This window comes from Ovis canadensis, chromosome 1 (assembly GCF_042477335.2).
Source record: "Ovis canadensis isolate MfBH-ARS-UI-01 breed Bighorn chromosome 1, ARS-UI_OviCan_v2, whole genome shotgun sequence".
Taxonomy (NCBI): Eukaryota; Metazoa; Chordata; class Mammalia; order Artiodactyla; family Bovidae; genus Ovis; species Ovis canadensis.
The window spans coordinates 74,339,620-74,355,466 of NC_091245.1; positions in this window are offsets into that span (position 1 = coordinate 74,339,620).

Consider the following 15,847-nt stretch of genomic DNA (forward strand, 5'->3'; position numbering starts at 1 on the left):
AAAAACATTTTTTTTTAATTTAGTAGGAAATAGTTTGTTGAGGGAAAGAGGGACAGAGGATCCTGTAGCTTTATATAATATATAAACCAATGATTCAAAAATGAAAAACTACAGTATATACACATGATTTGTATTTTTTCTGTTCAAGAAGCATATCGAATTTTAGTAAGCACAGCATAGATCAGGATGTAAGGGAAAGTTCTTTGTTTGTTTGTTTGGACCTTTATTTATGCAAGTTAGTGTCACGAAGATGACTCCTCTGGTAGGTCAGAGTGCTAAGTAATAGTGTGGAATAAACATTCTGTAAATGCAAAGCTACTTGTCAGAACAAGTTAATATCTTACATAGTTTTCTCCAAGAAGATCCCAAAACACTGGGCATCGCTGTCAAATACTGTTTCCTAGCACCAGAAACCAAGTCCACATTGAAATAAAACATATACTTATACCAACTTTGACAGGAAGCCTAAATATATAGACTGTTTATGTAAGATAAAGATGTGCTCATTTCCAAAGGTCGTTTAAAATTCCACTGAACTAAAATACCATACTATTCATTATTTAAACTCTTTCATGCATTTTTACATCTTCCTAGTGCCCACTATGAACTCCTACTACAGGGAAATTTAGACGCATAATCCCCATTAACAATATGACAGAAACAGCAACTGTGTAACTAATTTCCCACACTGTGTGTCCTCTGCTCACACTGCATTGAACATACTCCTTCATGAGTCTAGAAGGAAGCGCACAACACACCACTTTGAAGAGTAGAGCAAATTCAAAAATTCCCATGACTGTTCTGGGCATAAGAGAGTCCAGTCCTGGACATGGAGTGTGCTGTGTGCTGGGGCCATTATTTCCATGCATACATAGAACACTAATGCTAACACCTAATTAGCATCATGAAACTGATTAACTCTCAATAAGGTCAGTACAAAGCAGAGAAATACTGTCTTGATGCCACCTATTAGGTCATTAATTTAATAAATTAAAACACTTAAGGAAGAAAAGTCAGTCTGGCATTATCTCCAGCCTATTCTCTCTGGTGGGTGACTGAATGGTAGAGAAAATTCAAAGAGTGGAGGCAACACTACATTAAAAGCTCTGTAATCAAAATAGAGAGTATAAAAACACTTGAGCATCGTCTAATGCACAATTTATCATCCAAACAGATGCATTCATTAAGGGGAAAAATTACCTTCAAATATCAGTAAAGAAAATTTGGTCTATTCTGATTTCTTATTTCTGCAGCAAGAGTGTTCCAAGCTATAGACACAAGTATATAAAGGAAGCTTCAGTGCATGAGCAGGACATTTTATTGGGTAAAGCTGTTTGAACTGCTTGCAGATGGTAAATCAAGCAAATGTGGAACATTCCAACTGATAATGTCTTTCTGGGCCAATTATTTCTCTCCTATATTTCAAAGACAGAGACTGTTTTGTTACTGTGCGGCTATTGTTATTATTAATGGGACAACTACTACTAATAAGAAATCATTTTCTGTTTTGCCTTAGCAGTGTGGACCCCAATCACTCACAACAGTTTCCCTTTCTGTGGCAGGAACCACATCTCTCAAGCACAGAGCAGAAGACCAGCCCCCTCACACCCTCTCTCCTTCTGTGAATTCTGGGTGCTGAGCTCACAGTCAGATGGCAGAGGGAATCGTTCTGTACAGCTGGTGGCCTGAGCTGCCTGCTCCATCAGCTTGCTGCATTGCTATGAAATTAACACTTGGAAGCAGCACTATAGTTGCCCTAAGGCCACAATTCAGCCACTAAATGGGATAAAGAACTTTCATAAATAAACAGGCTAAGCAGTAGCTCACTGAGCTGTGGCCTCGGGCATGTGGAAAGCTCCACTTTTCCCTGTAAGTGAATGGAGAACTGCTCTAGACTAACTGGCAATGATGGTAGTAGTGATGGTGATGGCTGTGGCTTACACAGCACCTACTGTGTGCAAGCTTCTTAATCCTCACAACAGTCCTGCCTGGGGTATTGCTACTATCTTACAGATGAGGAAACTGAGGTTCAGCATCAGATACCGAAGTCTTTCTACTACATATACTGCCTCTGTGCTTACTGATTCCTGACTACAGAAAATGTTTAGATGCTGATAATAGTCTAATGAACATTTGGGTAGCATTATTTGTGCATATGAGAAAATAAAGGAGCAGACGGAAAAATGCACACCATTAGTTTGTGTCTAGCCAGGCTACATTTGAATAAACCACCTGTCTAGAGCCAGTCTGTCGAGAGACAGAGAGCGGGGCACTACAGTGACAAGGACGAGGACCTGAGGTTGCCTCTGGCTGTGTGATCTCTGGCAAGATAATTAACTTTTCTGAGCTTCATTTCTTCATTTGTGAAATCGTAGTAGTAGTCAAAATGGATTGATCACTTACTATGAGTGAAACGCTTTTCTAAACCCTTTATAAGATACAAACTCATTTAGTCCTTAGAACAATTGTATTATTAACTCCAAATGATAAACGTGAATTTCAGAAAGCTGAAATGATTTATCCAGGGAGATAATAGCTAAGAAGTGCAACAACAGATGTTCTAACTCATGTATTCTGTTTCCAGATCTTGGGATTGTAGTTAAATTATGCTTCCTTATCTCACAGAGCTCTTTTAAGGATCAGAAACTATATACAGCATATGAACTACATGGTCACATGTAACATGGCCTATTAAGATTGTTGCTGTATTTTAGAGTACTAAATGCTGATATGTCACACTTAATGGTAGCCACATTATTTTAATTGTTTAGGTCAAACTGACTTTGTAAATGAGGCTCAGTATATGTAATAGAAATTTATTATTATTAAAGAAACAAGATCCCCAGAAATCTTTATTTAAAGTATATATGTAAATGAGATAAAATGGTAAATTTGGGAGAGAAAAGGCAATGTCTTAGGTATTTTGTTGGCCTAGAAAGTAGTACTTTGCATTTAGAAAAGACTCAGCAAATGACACAAATTATGCAACAGTAAAAAAAATAAATGTAACCATTGTGTTTACAGTTTAGTAATTCCTTCCTTCAACAATGCAATGAGACCTCATCATGACCCTGAGGCTGCAAAAATGCTTTTGACATGACTTCTGCACATGAAAATAACAAAATAAATCTCTAAAATATATCAAGACTTGAATAGTCTCTAAGTTATGCTACGATAAATGACCAACTTCAGAATCTTAGTGATAACAAACAAAAAAACTTTCCTTCTCACACTCAGCTACATGTCCTCCATGAGTAATCTTTGAAGACTCTTTTCAACAAAGTTTCTGGGACCCAGGCTAATAACAGTTTCATGATTTGTAGCTGTACCACCTGGAACATGTGGCCTCCCATCACCAAAAAAAGCAAGAGGATGCATAAGGATATCATACATCCTTTCCTCTCCCAGCCCCTGCCACCAAATCAGTCAACACAGCCCACTTTCCTGCAAGGGAGCAAGAAGTGTGGTGCTTCCCTGTGCTCCAAACAGGGAAAGAAGAGGAAATGGACAAGCACTTAGAGTTTGCAATACCTGGGCAAGCAGAAGGAGCTCCATCCCAGTATCTGGAAGAACATTCTATGTGCCTAGCCTTTCTGATGGAGAGATTATAGAGCGGGTGCACAGTGCTGGCTAGCAAGGGAAATTGAAGAGAATCTGTTTTTCTTCTCCACATCTTCTTAAGGGAAAAAATCCAAACCATCTGAAATAATCACAGCTCTAATTCTTGGTCTGGATGAGCAGGTTACCAGCCCCATATTTGGTTTGTTTTAGAGGGTTTGTTCTTTAAAATGTGTGAGTAATTTCCAATGAGTGAGGTTTTTTTTTGTTGTTGTTCAGGTTCTTTACATGTAAAGTCCATTTCTAAACCTGGAGCTTTGACTCAACAAGAGAGCCAAATCACATTTTAGCAATAACTACATTGCATAACATGGAAAGCTTTGATTCCTCCCATCTTCATTGAAAAAGTTGCCACAAAACACCAACAAATTCAAAACAGCTCTCAAAATGACTTTTGTTAAAGGCAGATTCCTGAACTATTCATCTGTGTTAAAATGCATTTTGCCTTGAATCACATGTCATGTTGCCAGCAAAGAGTTGTTTCCATGCCAACTCATTTGCAACACAGGGGAAAAAAATCAAAGCTACTAACATCTGGAAGATGTCAGTACTGATGTAAGCCGCTTGCAATGAAAAACACAGGATGGCAAGTGTCTGCCAAAGAGACCCTATATATGGCGTAATGATTTACGATATAATTACCTAACAATGCACTATCATTCCTTTTTTGGCTGTTTTCATGATCTAAATTCTATTTTAGAAAAGATTTGCAGAAAAAAAAAGTAATATGGTTTGTATGCAGTGTTTTTGTGTTTTCTTATAAAGCCAGCACATTTTCCTCACATGAGCCTTTTAACAAGCCACTTAATTTCAGGCATAGTCTTAAAAGTGGAACAAGAAACAATTATCTCACTTTCTACATCTTTTCCTTTCCATTTCTGGTCCTCCAGAGTCCCTTTTCAAATAAAGACCATCAGGAAGATAAATGTGAACTGGTGTCTCAAACCATGAATTTCATGACCAGCAGTTCTATATCCTTACTTCTCTTTCTACATACTTCTCTGTTTGTATCTGTGTGTGTGTGCACAGGCTTGTGTGAATCCACCCACATGTCTCTATCCATCAGTGTCTTTCAATAAAGCAGATTATTCTCCAGGTAATAAAGACTGTCACAATCCAGAGTGGCTTCTTGGAAATAGTATTCTGTGGTCAAAGAACCTCAGGACACTACATTTTGAGATGATGCCGAATGCTGTCAGAACTGCTCAGGTCTTTTCACATGTTAAAAGGATTTACTGACTATGCTTAACTGATAGTGGAAAAGCACAGGCAGTTCCTGTTCTGACTTAAAAATGGACCACAAGTTTGTACTAAGCCTTAGCAGATTGTAAGCACACAAGAAAGGGGTCATATTCATAGAAACAGTTTACGTTCCTTACTCAAGCAGGACCTCAGATTCTTCACTCAGTTCAGTTCAGTTCAGTCGCTCAGTTGTGTCCAACTCTTTGCGACCCCATGAATCGCAGCACACCAGGCCTCGCTGTCTATCACCAACTCCCGGAGTTCACTCAGACTCACGTCCATCAAGTCAGTGATGCCATCCAGCCATCTCATCCTCTGTCATCCCCTTCTCCTCCCGCCCTTAAGTCCTTCTTATTCCCTGACTATTTCTAGGTGTCTACAGAACATGCTTCATCCATGCACTCAAGAAAACTCCATGAAGCTTTACTGCCACAGTGTCTTCTGATGCTCTGCTTGCCTTCACCCCAAGTGCCTGGTGGCAGACACCAGGCACTGCTGTCTAAAGGTTACAGTGTAGGAAAGTTTCACCAGTGTCTATCACAAGATAAGAATGAATTTCCTTGTTAGCATCTTCATCGCTGGGTGCATACACAACAGTGTTATTTGCGGCCAGAATATTTGGTGAAACAATTATTGAGGGTTTTTTTCTAAAATATTTCAGCTTTCTATGGCACTCGTACATGATTCTAGTGAGATCGGGGCCAGTGCTATAATCCCTAAGACAAATTTGCATTCATTATCACTGTATTGTGTCTTCCTCCTTCTGGTGGCATTCAGATTCTCTTACTGAGTCAACCTATTCTTGTCTGGCTCCTGCCCATCTAGAATAAATTCTTTCTCAAGAAGCTCATTGGTCCCACTTACAAAAAGATACCTGGCAGGTCCATGCCATCAGTTCCTCAGGTAGGTCTAAGGGCCAGAATAATGCTAGGTGGGAATCCACTGCAAAGTGGTTGGGATGTCTATTGCTTGTCAAAGACACACAGTCTCTCAAGTCATTTTCAGAAAGGACTCTTCTTCAGTGTCAGCTCTGAGACGGTTACTTCAGGCATCTCCCTCGGACTCTCACAATCACTATAGCAGATTGTGGATACAGTTCCTGATCTTCTCAATGTGAATATGCTCTTCTCTCTCTGGGGAAAAAAAAAGAATCAGTGGCCTCTTGAGCCATCCTGCACCATGCTCGACATATTGGCCTTCCCGATTCCTTGTTCACAGCTGAACTTTAGGCAGAGTTCTAGCTAGTTCTAGGGCCTTCCTGAACTTTCAGGTTCATTCCTTTCCTAGGCTTTGGAGCTCAGCCTGCTCTTATTGATGAGTGAGGAGGGAGCCTTCAATCAGTGATCCAAGTGGCTCTGCATCATGCATCCATGTATTCTGCATCTGAAACAAGGCCCCCCCTTGCAGTTCTAGTCCACATCTCTCTTCATTCTCTCAATCCCCTTTTCCCTCCAAAACCTTACAGCTAAGCAAGTGTGATCAGGCCTTAGGATCAGACATCTATTCCCTCCTTCCGCTGCAAGGTTCTCCATCCACTGTCTGCTCCTTCACTCTTTCCCATATATTGGAAACTCCTAACATGCCCTGAATGACTCTATCTGGAAATTTTGCTCCCCCCACTGACCCTCACTACTCAGATTGCACCGACCCTCAAGACTTTGCTACTTTCTAGATCTCAACCCCAATATCTAATCTGTCCACTGCCCACTGAGCTCAGAATACAGATTCTGACAATGGAATCATTCAGATTCCAACCTAGGGATTTGGAGAACCAGTCTCAGCTGATGAAGGCAATGGGGTACCTCAGAGAAGCCAGAACTAGAGGAGAGATCACACAAACCACTGGGCCCAGTGGTCCCCAACATTTTTGGCACCAGGGATCAGTTTTGTGGAAGACAATTTTTCCATGGACCGGACCAGAAGGATGGTTTCAGGATGACTCAACCACATTACATTTATTGCGCACTTGATTACTACTATCATTACATCAGCTCCACCTCAGATCATTAGGCATTAGATCCCAGAAGTGGAGGACCCCTGACTGGGCCACATTCACCTGGCAAACAGACTTGTTTTCATTCATCTTAGTAATATTTGTGTCAATCTTAAAATTTGCTAAATCTCACACAAAACCCTGATTTCCAGTTTTTCTGAGAAATCAGAAGTTCTCACAGTATTGCCTCAAATTTCCACATGATAATAATCAACAGGAATGGTTGGCTGCTCCAAAGGACAGTACATGACAGTAATCAGTGTTCCCTGTGACACCAAAGTAGATTTAATATTACCTTGGCACTGATAATTTTCTAGTAGTCAAGAACCATTTCTTGTATACATGCTGCTATCAAGAGTAGAAAGTGAACAAAAGAAAGGGAAATCCATATATTTGAAGAAATATACAAGAGAGATTGCTGAGGCTCTGTGTATATATAGGTGCATGTATAAGAAAAGAATAGTCTTTAATATGTTTAATAAGTAGAATACATAATTGTTAATATTTCTTATACACTGTCTGTGTTACACATTTACAGTTTTCTTGATTCAGCCCCTGGCCTGAAAGATTAATAGAGCACTTGCTACCCTGTCTAGCTATAGAAATAGTTCAAATAAATAGCTACCTATATATTATGGCTTAAGAACCAATGAAAGTTGGCCTTATTCAGCAAGAATTTCTTGAACATGCATTACCCCCGTTCTCTTAGCACCAACAGCACAGATGCAACACCCACTATTAGCACTATCTAACTTATTCAACTAACATGTAGTAAGCTCCTCTATGTGCTTGGCACAGAATCTGCAACTTTGCATAATTACATTTACTGATATTCACAGAGGGCCTACTGTGTACAGTACCAATTAGTTCCCAGATACTGTATTATTTATAATCCTCCAAAGCAGCAATTATTCCCATGTCATAGTCAGGAAGCTACAAAGAAGCCTACAGGCCCACATTAAAAATGGGGTGCCAAAGCCCAACCCAAGTTGGTCCAAGTTTAAATGTCATTATCTTTCAGGACAATGTACATTTGCTTGGATTACTAAGTCTCTCTACATTGCTCAAAGATGAATACTTTAAAACTTGTACAGAAGAGATGACTTAGTATGAATCTGAGCACCATCTCTCCTTATATAACCCAGAAGAGACTCATCTGTAGACATGAGTACTTGACTCACCCAACAGGACTCACCCTGGTTGTTAAAAAAGTTTATTGTTAATTTCTAAAATAAACTCAGTCTGTGACAATATTGAAAAGAAACTGGGATTTTTTTTTTTTAAATTTGACATCCAACTGCATTCTCCACTGCAAGGTGGCACTTAGCCTTCCATGATGTTATGATTGGCATTTTAGGCAAACTTTAACTTCTACGTGTTAATAAATGGCAGCAGAATCCCATATGTAGTCGCACAATGAAACAAAGTAAGAAAGCTATTCATTACCCTTAACTCTTCTGCTCCTTTGCCCTTGTTTTCCCTCTGCACGTGGTCAGAAATTGAATTGATATTGAATTTGCTTCACTTGTGTAATACTATTCATACATGCTTTTGTAATTCATTCACTTCATTCACATTTCACCTTTTGTCATTTCAATCACTTTAATCTGCTATGGTCTCTTTCACATTTCATCTACTAAGTTCCTGGGCATGAGTAGATTTATTAATTTTACTTTCTGGGCTTCTGGTTGCAGTAGGAATGATCCCATCAGGACATGGGTTCAGATACTGTTAGGCCTGAAGTAAGGCCTGAAGAGTAGACAGATACCAGCATTCACAGCAGGTACTCATCAGGAAGGGGGCCTGCAGGTCATAGAGACAGTATCACAAAATGGCTAAATGTGCAGGCAGAGTTCACATCCTGGAGTGCCGTTGTTTGCTCTGGGAACTTTTGCAGGTTCCTTAGCCTCTGCATGCCTCAGTTTCCACATCTGCACAATGCATCTAACAATATTATTGACCATATAGAATTATTAAGATAAAATGAGGAAATCTCCACCAAGCACTCAGCTCACAATACACACGCAATGAATATGAATCATTATTATTATGGTGAAGCTATGAAGATGCAGCCTGGAGAAAGAAATGGCAACCCACTCCAGTATTCTTGCTGGAAAGATCACATGGACAAAGGAGCCTGGTAGGTTACAGTCCGTGGGCCTGCAAAGTCAGATATGACTGAGCAACTGAGCTGAGCACAAGAAGATGTATAGTTAATCACTTTTCTTTTGGAATGGACTGATGAAAACATTAAAAAGACCTAAAAAACACACCGCTTCAACAGTGTGATGAACATAAAAATGACAAGAAAAATGTCTCATTTAAAACAATTGGTCATTCAACCTGATGTCAACAGCTGCATCTAGTGAACGAGCCTGGTTGTCCCTCAATATCATTTTCCAGTGTTATAAACACTCTTCTAGTGAAATAATGGATCAATCTTTCTTAACTGATTCAAGCTCTTTGGGGGACTCTATATTCCTGGTCTGTAATCTCTGGGATAATATTTCTTAGACTTGCTTCCTGCTATGAAAGGGGGATAATTTCACTACCCTAGTTCTTAAACTTTAGAAATTTGGTTAATGGATGACAATTTTATAGGCTAATCAATAACTTACTTTCCATTTCTCTTTGCAAAGAAGAAAGTATTCATTTCTCTGTCTTAAATGTAAAGACATTGAGTGATCAAAGACATCAATGGACCAAAGCAGATCAAGGCCAAGGCTGTGTCATAGGAAAGACATGGCTGACTTCATGACATCAACATTGACAAGAATGTGATTGACCCAGGAAATACTTTCAGCTGGAATAACAGATGAGGAGACATTGAGTCTAGACATAAGTATATTTCAGAATTAAGCCTGGTTTAGCAGACTGGGTAGATTAAAAGTATCTGAGTGGAAAACTTTAACGTCATCTTTTGTCTCTAACAGAGAAAGGAGGTAAAAAAAGATTCAGTTATTTGGAGACAACTTAAGTCTTTTCCATCTTAAGAAACCAGAATCTGTAACTGCAAGCTTGCTACTGAGTCTTTAAGGGTAGAAGTGATCTCCTCATTAATTCAGGGTCACTGACGACTTTATCTGTGGATAAAACCACATGAGACACCAGACCCAGGGATCCTTTGCCAACCAGACCCAAGGATCTCTCAGGAATCCAGTTTAATAGAGGTCATCTCTTTGGAGTTCTCATGTTCCATTTTAACAGAATTTTCTTTCTTTATATCTTATTATAGATGTTTCTTTGGTAGCAAAGGCTTCTAAAGAGCCATGATACTGATCATTTTAATTTGTTTTATTGAAGCTATTCCAGCATTTTTATCAACCTAAAACTGTCAATCTCTGGCCCCTTTCCCAGTCAGTTATAGCTTTCTGGAAGTGTAGTGACCAGAACATGTTCTTCCTCAAGGGTAACTTTATACTTTCTATTTTCATTCTAATACACTTCTTGGCTATGCCAAGAACACTCTGGCCTTTTTTCTCTGCAGCTACATACAGAGTCTTCAAGACCTGAGACTCCATGGTCCCTTAGAAACAGTTCAATTCAGCCACTATTTATTGAACTCTCAGGATACAAAAGAAGCAAAAGGCTCAGTTTAGTCCTCAAGTAGCTACAATCCTTCTAAAAACATAAATTCATGAATATATTGAATAATAACGAGTGCAATGCATTACTAAGTGTCATAGGTTAGATTGCAAGTATAGATATTCAAAAGAATCCCAGTCCTTTATTTTAAATCAAATATACAGATGGGTTATAGTAAAGGTAATGCAATTATTCAATAAATGTAATTATTGAATAATAAATTATGGCACTGAGGAGATAAGGCTATCTAACACGTGAGCCAGAAGAATTTCTTTTACATTTAAGCTCACACCAGAGATGACAAATACAGAGCATGTGTATTTCTCTGCCTTCTAAAATAAATACTAGATCACAGCCTCTTCTTCCTCACTGAAATTTTATCAGTTCAGTCCTCATGGCCATCACCATCTATCAGAAATTAGCATTGAAAACTGCTCTTTGTTTGTCAACCTGAACTCAGGTCTCACCATGGTGGTTGTTATTCAGTCACTCAGTCTTGTCCGACTCTTTGTGACCCCATGGACTGCAGCACGCCAAGCTTCCCTGTCCTTCACTGTCTCCCAGAGATTGCTCAAACCCATGTGCATTGAGTCAGTGATGCTATCTAATCATCTCATCCTCTGCTACCCGCTTCTCCTCTTGCCCTCAATCTTTCCCAGCATCAGGGCCTTCCACAGCCTGGATAAACCATGTGGAAGAAATTCTTGGGATGCCTCCACCTTTATGATTCTAATGAACTCAAATCAGTAATCATTACAACTATGGAAGAAGACCTTCATTTCCAAATAGAAGTGGAAGACATGAGTATTGTCTCAGTCCAATGTGCCAGCTGTGACCAAAAAAAAAAAAAAAATGCATAATGTATTCTGGTAATGGGAAAGCTGTTTACTTAAGTAACCATGTATTAAAAGGCATTGCATAAGTGTTTTTCAGAGAAATGGAGAAAATAGGATGTGTATGGTTTTTCCAGTGATCATGTATGGATGTGAGAGTTGGACAGTGAAGAAAGCTGAGCGCCAAAAAATTGATGCTTTTGAACTGTGGTGTTGGAGAAGACTCTTGAGAGTCCCTTGGACTGCAAGGAGATCCAACCAGTCCATTCTGAAGGAGATCAGCCCTGGGATTTCTTTGGAAGGAACGATGCTGAAGCTGAAACTCCAGTACTTGGCCACCTCATGCAAAGAGTCAACTGGACACGACTGAGCAACTGAACTGAACTGAACTGAACTGAACTGATACAGCAACTGGACAGGACTGAGCAACTGAACTGAAATGAACTGAACTGAACTGATACAGCAACTTATTAAATGGACTCGATCCATGTGTCAATACATTTTAACCTCAAAAATAATATGTTAATTTAAAAGGCACTTGCAAAAGAAATATTTTTAATATGTACAACTCTATGCACTGTATAAGCGAAAAGCAAAGGAGAAAAGGAAAGATATACCCATCTGAATGCAGAGTTCCAAAGAATAGCAGGAGAGATAAGAAAACCTTCCTCAGTGATCAGTGCAAAGAAATAGAGGAAACCAATAGAATGGGAAAGATTATAGAGATCTCTTTAAGAAAATTAGAGATACCCAGGGTCATTTCATGCAAAGATAGACACAATGAAGGACAGAAATTGTGTATGGACCCAAAAAAACCAGAAGATAGTAAGAAGAGGTGGCAAGAACACACAGAAAACTGTACAAAAAAAGATCTTCATGACCCAGATAATCATGAAGGTGTGATCACTCAACTAGAGCCAGACATCCTGGAATGTGAAGTCAAGTGGGCCTTAGGAAGCATCATTATGAACAAAGCTAGTGAAGGTGATAGAATTCCAGTTGAGCTATTTCAAATCCTAAAAGATGCTGCTGTGAAAGTGCTGCACTCAATATGCCAGCAAATTTGGAAAACTCAGCAGTGGCCAAAAGGACTGTGTATGGTCAGTTTTCATTCCAATCCCAAAGAAAGGCAATGCCAAAGAATTTTCAAACTACCACACAATTGCACTCATCTCACACGCTAGTAAAGTAATGCTCAAAATTATCCAAGACAGGCCTCAACAATACATGAACCATGAACTTCCAGATGCTCAAGCTGGTTTTAGAAAAGGCAGAGGAATCAAAGATCAAATTGCCAACATCCACTGGATCATCAAAAAAACAAGAGAGTTCCAGGAAAACATCGATTTCTGCTTTATTGACTATGCCAAAGCCTTTGACTGTGTGGATCACCACAAACCGTGGAAAATTCTGAAAGAGATGGGAACACCAGACCACCTGGCCTGCCTCCTGAGAAATCTGTATGCAGGTCAGGAAGCAACAGTTAGAACTGGACATGGAACAACAGACTGGTTCCAAATAGGAAAAGGAGTATATCAGGGCTGTATATTGTCACCCTGCTTATTTAACTTCTATGCAGAGTACATCATGAGAAACACTGGACTGGAAGAAACACAAGCTGGAATCAAGATGGCCAGGAGAAATATCAATAACCTCAGATATGCAGATAACACCACCCTTATGGCAGAAAGTAAAGAAGAACTAAAAAGCCTCTTGATGAAAGTGAAGAGGAGAGTGAAAAAGTTGGCCTAAAGCTCAACATTCAGAAAATGAAGATCATGGCATCTGGTCCCATCACTTCATGGCAAATAGATGGAGAAACAGTGCAAACAGTGAGTGAGTGAGTAAGTGAAGTTCCTCAGTCATGTCCAACTCTTTGCCACCCCATGAATTTTAGCCTACCAGGCTCCTCCATCCATGGGATTTTCCAGGCAAGAATACTGGAGTGGGTTGCCATTTCCTTCTCCAGGTCTTCCCCACCCAGGGATTGAACCCAGGTCTCCCACACTGTAGGCAGACACTTTACTGTCTGAGCCACCAGGGAAGTCCTAAGTGGAAACAGTGGCAGACTTTAGTTTTAGGGGCTCCAAAATCACTGCAAATGGTGACAGCAGCCATAAAATTAAAAGACACTTACTCCTTGGAAGGAAAGTTATGACCAACCTAGACAGCATATTAAAAAGCAGAGACATTGCTTTGCCAACAATGGTCCATCTAGTCAAGGCTATGGTTTTTCCAGTAGTCATGTATGGATGTGAGAATTGGACTGTAAAGAAAGCTGAGTGCCAGAAAATTGATGCTTTTGAACTGTGGTGTTGGAGAAGACTCTTGAGAGTCCCTTGGACTGCAAGGAGTTCCAACCAGTCCGTCCTAAAGGAGATCAGTCCTAAATATTCATTGGAAGGACTGATGTTAAAGCTGAAACTCCAATACTTTGGCCACCAATTTGAAAAACTGACTCTTTTGAAAAGACCCTGATGCTGGGAAAGACTGAAGGCAGGAGGAGAAAGGGACAACAAAGAATGAGATGGTTGGATGGCATCACTGACTCAATGGACATGAGTTTGAGTAAACTGTTGGAGTTGGTGATGGACAGGGAGGCCTGGCATGCTGCAGTCCATGGGGTTGAAAAGAATTGTACTCAATCAAGTGACTGAACTGAATTAAACTGATGCACTGTATTCATTGTAGGTAGAGAAATAATAAACATTTGATTATCTGAGGAGAGAAAAGGAAATGAGATTGGGTTAGGATTTAAAGAAGTTCCAACTAAAACTGGGATTTTCTTCTTTATTTTAAAAAGAGAAGTGAAGAAAAATGTGGTAAAATGCTAGCATATGCTGAATCTGAGTAGCGAGTACACATGGGATTATTCAGATATTCTGTATGTTTTTCTAATATCTGAAACATTTAATTTTTATTTTATTTCCCAAATAGTTTTTAAGGTATAAAACTTTTCCTCAGGGTTCATCTGTTGGTCTGCTTTTAATTGCCAAGACAACTTTTAGCAAATAGAGGTAAATACAAAAAAAACTTTCTTTGGGAATTTTGCCAATCAACTCACAGGTCTAGACAGATAAGGCCACTTCTGTCCTTCTCATAGCTGGACAATGGTAATTTTCTCTTCTTCAGAACTCCCTACCACCAGAACCAAGGACATCTTTTTTGTAATTATTTCAGTTGTTGCAAATGTCTGCCTCTAAATTCATTTGTTCTGTTTTGCTTTTTTCACTGAACCAACAGTGATTATGTTTTCTCACATCCCTACCACATTTCCCTGCAGTTCCTTTCAAGTCCATCAGTGTTGGGTGGATACCAATGCTCAAGGGTTGACTAGATAGGCAGTAATAAAACTTGGATTCCAGTCTTAGGTTTATCAATCTGCATATTATTTACTTAGCTATTCATAGCCTTGGGTTATGATTAAGTGTCTCAGTTTCAACAAGCATGATATGGAAATAATGCCATTTCTAATTGTGTAGGATTGCTGGGGGGTATTAAAACAACTTTTTTAAAAGAAATTTGTTGTAAAAACACTAAACAAAGCAATCTCCATCTTCTCAATAATCCCCGACTTTGTTCACTCCATCCTATGATTCATTCAAATCATTCAATAAATAGATATTCATTCTGCACATGCAAAATGCAGAAAACTGTGAAGAACTCAGGTACTCTAGAACATGCTAAGTCATTCTTTTCCACACAGCATATAAGCTAAGGGGAAAAATAATTTCAGTAGAAATAAAAGATGTTTTATCCAAGAGAACATTTCAAACAACAAAGTTGACTCTAAGACCACGCGGGGTTATAGATGAGCAAAAACTTTAAAAGCTAATAGCAAGTATGGTCCAAAGAATTAAACAGGACAAAAATGATACTGTGTGATAACAGAGGACCTTATGTTGCATTCTTTGATACAGTCAGACTTTGTGATTAAATACACTAATGAAATTCCTCTCCCAAATTTTACATGACGGCCAAATTCTCTTTTCCAAATAAAATCATTAAACTTACAGACAAATAAATCCTCCCACAGTCTATTACCAAATTTAATTAGAAGTACATAATTTATGTCTTAGCTCATATGGACTGCTGTAACAAAATACCATAGACTGGGTTGCTTAGAAACAACAGAACTTCCTCACAGTCTGGAGGCTGGATGTCTGAGATCAGAGTGCCCACATGGTCAAATGCAGATCCTCTTCCAGGACGCAGATTTCTCTTTGCATCCTCACTTCATGGAACTGATGATTAATTTAGTTTAAAATACAAAATTTGTTTTTCACATTGAATCACAAAATTTTCTTCTAAAAATAAATGCAGATCTCAATGAAGCAAACAAACCTGCTCCGTGTTTGTAAAATACAAAGGATTTACTAAAAAGGAAACTGAAGTTTTATTTCAAAATTAGGCAGAAAATTGAAAGCTGAAGATACTGAACTACATTCAGTTGACTGAATATAAAAGTTGGAGTTTGTTTTTATAATTAAAATCTGGGTTGTTTTCCTTTTCTTTTATATTTAACATGCATATTTCTAGATGAGCAGTTTTAATGACTCAATTGTTATCGGTATCT